Here is an 8146-nt window from a genome sequence, read left to right as displayed (position 1 = left end):
ATTATTATTTTCTTCTGTTAAAATTTGTTGTAAAGACCACATTCCTTATTTGAAGCCTAGATTCTAACTTCAGGGTTTCTTTATGATGCTGACTCTAGTGAATACAGTACTATATGTATTAATTAAGTTTCTTAGAATTATAAGTAACTGGATACACAACTGAAAACAAACAAACAAAAACCCCACAATTGTAGCTAACTTCTAGAATGCAAGAAGTATGTGAAAAACCCAAGAATCCAGATCCAGGAACCTCAGCTAGAGGTTTTCACAGACATTCTGTTTAAAATATTGTAATAAAATTGACACAGTTTTAAAGATTTTTAGAAATTTGACCCCTGAGTTACAAATGCCCAATTTCTAATGACACACAGATTAGCTTGGCCCCTGCAGAAGAGTGACCTGCCAATTGATGAAATGTTCCATATTTTTCTGAGATGATAGGCTTTCTACTGCCACCTGCAAGCAGCAGGATTCTGAGGTTATGAGGAGAAGCAGAAAAATACAAATAATAAGAAGAAGGGACCCAAGTAGCTTGTGGCTTTCTGTCCAACCCTCTTGCCCTTAGCCTGTGTCACACCATGCTGGTGTGTCATCCTGTAGTACTCACAATGACATCCTTTTTCTCTGAGTCTCAGTGTTACCTTCTCCTCAGAAAGCCTCTCCTTCTGGGTCACTCCTGGGAGTTAAGGGGTTCCCTTTCCCAGTGTTTTGTAGTCCTGTGGGGCTCACCTCAAAGTATTAAAAGTAGCTTTGTAATAAATAAACAAAAACACACAAATTTCCAATTTCTGAGGAAAAAAGTCTGGTTTTCTTGCTTGACTATGGTGCCTACTTAAGCATGAGAGACAAGTTTCTGTATTACAGTTTTACTTAGTGAGTCTAGGGCAGCTTTTAATGAGAAATTTCCAGAGAAGGGGGTCGGTCAGTGTGAGCTTGGAAGCCCTTCCAAATGCTGAACAAGTCAAATCCAAACAAGCCACATTAAGGATTATGGTGGATATTAAGAAGTGTGAGATCATATGAGTGTGAGACTCTGAAGAAATCATAATCTAATTTATTATGGCAGCATAATAATAAGACTGATGGAAAATAAGAACAAATTATTTAAATAATCACTTAATAAAATAAAATAAAATAATACCCCAAAGTAGAGCATACTTTATTGGTATATAAATTATACAGAGAATAACAGGGAACAAGTCAGAGAGATTACTTTCTATAGAATGGCTAATGGAAGTTGTGTTGTTGACATAAGATATACATTGTTCTTTTAAAGCTGAGTCCTTCAAAAGGCAAAAATTTGTTCAGAAAGCATTTTATTTATTTACTTTATTATGTTTTTAATTGAAGTATAGTTGATAATATTAGTTTCAGATGTACAACATAGTGATTCCACAATTACATACATTGCTAAATGCTCACTGTAAGTGTAGTTACCATCTGTCACCATACAGAGTTATACTATTATTGACTATATTCCCTATGCTGTTCTTTTTATCCCTGTGACTTATTTATTTTATAACTGGAAGTTTGGTATTTCTATTTTTAGTTTTTTAATGAACCTAGCTAGTGTTTTCCAATTTACATTTCCACCAACAGTGCACAAAGGTTCTCTTTTCTCCAAATCTTTGGCAACATTTGTTATTTCTTGTCCTATTATACTGGTCATTCTAACTGGTGTGAGATGGTATTTCATTATGGCTTTGATTTGCATTTTAGGTGGAAGAAATGCACTGGTGAAATATGTATCATTCCTTTTGATAAAAACAATAAAATTTTGTGTGGACGTTATTAGGCCAGGAGACTTTATACTATGCCCATTTATGAATAGCTTCTGTTGGGGAGGAATATTTTTCATTTACCTCTCGATTCTTTGGCTAATCTAATAATCAAATTAACACAGGACAGATTAATAGGATTAAAAACAAATTTAATTACATTCTTACAGGGCCCCACAGAGATAATGAGACACAAAGGCATATTGGTCAGTTGAGGTTTATATGTCATCCTGAGCTAAAACATGAGATAGGGGGGCGCCTGGGTGGCTCAGATGGTTAAGTGTCTGCCTTTGGCTCAGGTCATGATCCCAGGGTCCTGGGATCGAGTTCCGCATCGGGCTCCCTGCTCCTTGGGAGTCTGCTTCTCTCTCTGCCTCTCTCTCTCTCTCATGAATAAATAAATAAAATCTTTAACAACAACAAAAAAAAAACATGGGATAGGGGCCTAGGGCTTCAAAGAGGAGGAAGGTAATTCAATGGACAATAGAAAGAACAGATGTTTGGTAGTTAGATGTTTGCCCTGCCATACAAATAGGTCATTCAGAGCTCTCTCTCTGAGCAAGGCCTCTTATCTAAATTCCTTTACATAGTTAAGGGAAGGGTAAAAGTTTTCCTTGTATCAGCTGGGTCTTGATTGCTGTCAGCTCAAATAATCCACATGCCTGAGTGGCATATTTTGGGGTCATATATTCTTGCTGCTCTTCACCTTACAGGTTTTATTGTATATGATTTTCCAAGTTGAGTAAAACTGTGTATGTGTATTTGATTTCTAAAACTATGATATAAAAAATAGGTTCAGGATAATTGTCTTACTGTCCTAAGATTTTTGTGTTAATAATCTCCTTAGTTTTATATACAAACTATTTTTTCATTGGGCATTAAAAATAAAATAGAGGGGGGGCACCTGGGTGGCTCAGTCGTTAAGCGTCTGCCTTCGGCTCAGGTCATGATCCCGGGGTCCTGGGATCGAGCCCCGCATCGGGCTCCCTGCTCCTCGGGAAGCCTGCTTCTCCCTCTCCCACCCCCCTTGCTTGTGTTCTCTCTCTCGCTGTGTCTCTCTCTGTCAAATAAATAAATAAAATTTAAAAATAAAATAAAATAAAATAAAATAGAGGGGCGCCTGGGTGGCTCAGTCATTAAGCCTCTACCTTCAGCTCAGGTCATGATCCCAGGGTCCTGGGATCAAGTCCCACACTGGGCTCCCTGCTCAGCAAGGAGCCTGCTTCTCCCTCTCCCACTCCCCCTGCTTGTGTTCCTGCTCTATCTCTCTCTGTCAAATAAATAAATAAAATCTTAAAAAAAATAAAATAGAAATTGGATACTGATGATAGGAATTTGATCATTTAGAAAAATACTTGCTGTGTGTATTTTAATTATGTTTTGTTTTGTTATAGAGATATTTTCTCTCAGTTTTTGTCACTTTGCCCAAAGGAAGCAAAGTGTCTACATGGTACTTGATTTCTTTGTATATATGTGTGTATTTTTCTGGTAATAGGGATCTCTTCATATTGGGTGGTTGTTGCATGTGATACGTGCTATTTCTTGAAATATTTATTTACGAATAAGGTGATAATAGAGATAGCTAACATTTTTTCAGGCAATTTAATCATGTTTAGATAAAGACCGATAATTTTGTCCTGATAAAACAACAACTTTGTATCAGGCACTGTGCTAAACTGACACCCACAAAGTACAAACTAATAGAGCCTACATAGTTGTGAAATTACATATATGTGTAGAAACATATTACCAATTAAAAAACAATATTTTGTGCCCTCTGACAAAAAGTTTTAACTATTCTGAAAAGTACCTTAATGGGCTTAAATCAACTATAATGTTAAAGATAGAGACACATCTTAACATCAAACAAACATGAAATAAGTGAGGTATTTTAAAAACATAACATTTGATTCTAGGAATTAGAAAACAGCATACATTTTAACAGTTTAAGAAGTGTTCTACTAAAGGGCTTATAAAAAAACTATTTTGTAGGGAAAAAAAGCCTATTGAATTTCCAAAGTATTTTATAACATGTTTACAGTTTTTGAAATTTTTGGTATGAGACAGGAATCCTGACAGGCAACACAAGTTGTGGACTGGGCATATTTCTAAGTCTGAAGTAGTATGCTTGGTAAATAGTTGAGACAACCTGTGTTGGGCATTACAAATGGGCATCACATGGTAGCATGTTAGAGGTATGGCATGGATTTTTTCAGTCAAGTAGACAAGCACCTTGACATGTTACCTTCTCCTTTCTAACAAAAAAAGCTTTCATTCTATCATTTGGCCATTTAAATAATTTAGAAAAAAAATATTATCTAATGTAACTGCATATGTTCTTTGTATAGCTACAAACTGTTCTCTTGGGGAAAAATATTTCAGTTTTTTATTGTGACAGAGTAAGCCGATGACTACAGTCTGCTTCATCCCCTGAGAAACATTCTGTAATGCCATATTTGAAGGTATTCGCCAGGTTTCATCAGCCTTGTCACTGAGACATTCTCTGTAAAATCAAATCTATAGTCTCTTTACTGCAATAAGTTCTCAAATACTTAAACTATTACTAAGGTAATGTGTGTGTGACTTCTTTCCCCCTGAAGAAACAATTTAATGTTCTTTGTCATTCTTCAAAAGCAACACAGACCCTGTGCACAGCTCTAAGATAGGTAAGGTTTACCCTGTGGCTCCCAGCCTTCTGATTCTATATCCTCATTCTCTACTTTTGGACACTTCTTTCTGCCTGAGATCACATTAGTATCCTCCTGGCAGCTCTCTATGGAGACTGTTGTCAAGGAAGGATAGAAATCTCTTCCCCAGGACAGTAAATGACTGTTAGCAATTTTAAGTATTGCCTTCCTGGCAATGATTATATATCCAGTATAATGGAGATCAAAACCTTGAGTTTAAACATGGGTCTTAAAGCCTTTGAGAATATAATGTAATAATGTAATCAGGCATTTCTTCAGGGGGAGAAAATACAGTTTTCCACAAAATTTTAAAGAATACATGTTAAACATGTATTCCTTCAAGAATACATGTTAAAACAACACAATAAAATGAATAAACATGTTAGGGTATAATTTTTGGTATCAGTGAGAATGATTATTTTAGGTTTAGAATTTTCCTATTTATTTAAATCTTAAAACTCACATATATATATACATATATATATAAATACATGTATATGTATTTAAATCTTAAAACTCCTTTTGACTTATCCATAATCTCATGCAGTACTCAAGATGGTTACCACATTCTTAGAAGATGCTAACTATCCAAATTAGAATGTTATAAAACAATTACCTTTCAGCTTTAAGACACTTTGATCCTTTTTAATTATAAAATAATTAAATGGAATATTTTATTTATTCTGGAAGTCATGTAAATTTCACTTAAAGAAATTTTTTAAGCTGAAAAAATAAATTTATATCTATCTATATCTACATAGATATATTTGATATAGATATAGATGATATAGATACAGATATAGATACAGATATAGATCTATCTAGTTGTGTAGCATACATTACCTATATTTGTGAATTCTATGTTGAAAAGGATATGCTCTCTTTATTGTTAAGTATGAACTACATAAAAAGTTTAAATCAGTGGATAAAATTGAAGTTCCAGTGTTTGCTAACATCAAATTTTCACTTCTTAGTCACTTTGTATCAGGAATGACTTCAGTATATTTACTAATATATCAACAGTAAGATTTTCCTAAGATGTTTCTATGTATAATTTGTAATGCAATCAAGTAAAAACTATCGTACAGGAAACTCGGAGTCCTAAAGTTATACATGAATTAAAGGTAAAATCTGTGATATTGTACTACTCCTTTTTCCATTCTCATCTGTCTATAATTCAGATTGCCTAACTAAACTTAAATACAAATATGAGAGTTAGAGTATTTGCAAAGTACTAAGCTGACAAATACAGAGTGCTGGCCATTATTTCTGTTTGGAAGTCACAGATTTGAGCTATTCATTTTGTAGTCTGACAGTCATCACTACAATTCCTTGAATTCCCAAAGCTTTTCATACAGCTTCCTCAAGGATGGCTATCATGTCTTAGCTACTGCAATGACAGATGGGATATAATGTGTCATGTGATGGATAACTCTGGAGCCACAGTACTTAATCCTTCTAATACTAATAGCTGCATTATCATAGAGATTTATGGGAATGTCAGTTTCAAGTTCCCAGTTCCATTCATGGGTTTTTAAAACTTCAGCTGCAAAAAACATGCATCCATCCCATTAATTCTAATTATCATGGTTCATCTTCTCAGCAGTTCTGCACTCCGGAACCTTTCAGTGCAAATTAACGTACCAAAAAAGTGTATTAATTAATATTTGTAGCTTTTAATTTCTGCAAGAGTGTTGTCTGGAAGCAGCTGGCAGTACAGGGCCGCTGCTATTGAATCTTCGCCAAACAAGTGCAGATGTAATTTTGTTATCTCTTGCTTAGTCATTTACGCAAATTAATTTGAACAATTAGCCTTTTACTGGTCCTTCATGAATCATGCAAAAGGGATCTGCCAAAAATTGCTAGTTGACAGAAAAGAATTGGTTAATGCTGTGCATTTTGTGGGAAGGTAATGCAGAGTGAAGCTCAACACTCTTTTAGACTGTAGACAATTGCTTAAATATTCTATTGTAAGATTTACTTAGCACTTAAAACTTGAGAATCCCCTTAATGAAGAGTAAACCTGCGTACTAGTGAAGTATATTTGAGAGCACTCAAATTTTTCATGAAATATCCAACCTGAAAATGTCTCAATCAAGTATATATGCAAAATAAGAAATGAGTTCTCATTATGAAATAGGAATTAATTAACCAATTTTTACTACTTCTCGGGTCACAGATAGTCACTGCTATTTACTGAATACTTGTATATATCTTTATGTAATTATTTGCTTATCATATAATGTAGATATAAAACACATTTGTAGCTTCATTTGGTACTTTCTAATAATCCTCTAACCTTCTAAGAAGTTAGAGATAGAGAGTATTTTAAAATAGTTAAATATGTAGTCATTAAATTTTGAAGACCAGGGTAAAAAAAGACTTTAAGTGAAGGATACATAATTAAATCACATCTGAATGAGTAGAGATCTATTCTGTGGTCTTCATATGAAGTTACCAGTATGTTAAAGGAAAAACAAACAAAACCAGAAAATAACAATTATAAAATTTGCTATTCTTTTCCTTAGAAGTGCTTCAAACTACCTGCGATTTTATGTTTTTAGTTTAATTTGCATCTACTCTTTTCTTGGCATTTTTAATCACTGGAGCTAAGGATTTTTCATCTAATATTATATGCAGGTGGTTGTACACTGTCATAATGTCAAATAAAACCTCACCGAAAAATAAATCTTTCTTTACTTTGTATAGCATTAGCTTAGGAAGGGCCCAGGAAGTATTTCATGATATACATTCACATATATTGGAAGTTATGCATGTACATGTTTTAAATACCTGTACATGTATTCCCATGAACAGCATATTTATATTTGATTAAAATATGTCACTCCGGGGCGCCTGGGTGGCTCAGTCGTTAAGCATCTGCCTTCGGCTCAGGTCATGATCCCGGGGTCCTGGAATCAAGCCCCACATCGGGCTCCCTCCTCAGTGGGAAGCCTGCTTCTTCCTCTCCCACTCCCCCTGCTGTGTTCCCTCTCTCGCTGGCCTCTCTCAAATAAATAAATAAAATCTTTTAAAAAAATACTAATGTAGTGCCTGACAATATGAGTTATTAAAATATAAGAGGGGCGCCTGGGTGGCTCAGTCGTTAAGCGTCTGCCTTCGGCTCAGGTCATGATCCCAGAGTTCTGGGATCAAGCCCCACGTCGGGCTCCCTGCTCTGAGGGAAGCCTGCTTCTCCCCCTCCAGCTCCCCCTGCTTGTGTTCCCTCTCTCGCTGTGTCTCTCTCTGTCAAATAAATAAAATCTTTAAAAAAAAAATATATGTCACTCCATCTTCTTATTATTATTTAAGTATAAAAGAAAATTGTTACTCTCAGACCATAGCTTTTAGAAAAGAGAATTGAAAAAACAAATGAAATTCATTTAGATAACTGTCCCAGCATAGGTCTTAAAAGTGAGTCTCCTTGAGATAGGGCTAATGAATTTCTCCTGCAGAATATATTTAAAATTCAAGTTACTGAGAATTATGTGGCTAATCATTGTAATCATAAAGATTAAAATCATGAATGTCTAAAACTGCAAAGTGATTGTTTTTCAATGACATTTTTTTGCTCCATAATGGAATTTAAATTTTCCCAAATATAATTTCCATAAATCTAACATTAATGGAAAAAATATTTGAAATATTTTAAATTGTCGTTTGTAGAAAACCTTTTTCTCT

General features: G+C 34.6%; 1 pseudogene; it reads left to right on the top strand.

Moving 5' to 3' along the window:
• Nucleotides 1-328: 328 nt before the first annotated feature.
• LOC123840061 (U6 spliceosomal RNA) lies at nucleotides 329-429 on the top strand (annotated as a pseudogene).
• Nucleotides 430-8146: the final 7717 nt, after the last annotated feature.

Source organism: Mirounga angustirostris, unplaced genomic scaffold (genome assembly GCF_029215605.1).
Source record: "Mirounga angustirostris isolate CCGP_5_RB_7025 unplaced genomic scaffold, mMirAng1.0.hap1 SCAF_3, whole genome shotgun sequence".
In the NCBI taxonomy this organism is placed as follows: domain Eukaryota; kingdom Metazoa; phylum Chordata; class Mammalia; order Carnivora; family Phocidae; genus Mirounga; species Mirounga angustirostris.
Note: the sequence above shows the minus strand (reverse complement) of the source record. Positions and strands in the feature narration are given on the sequence as shown.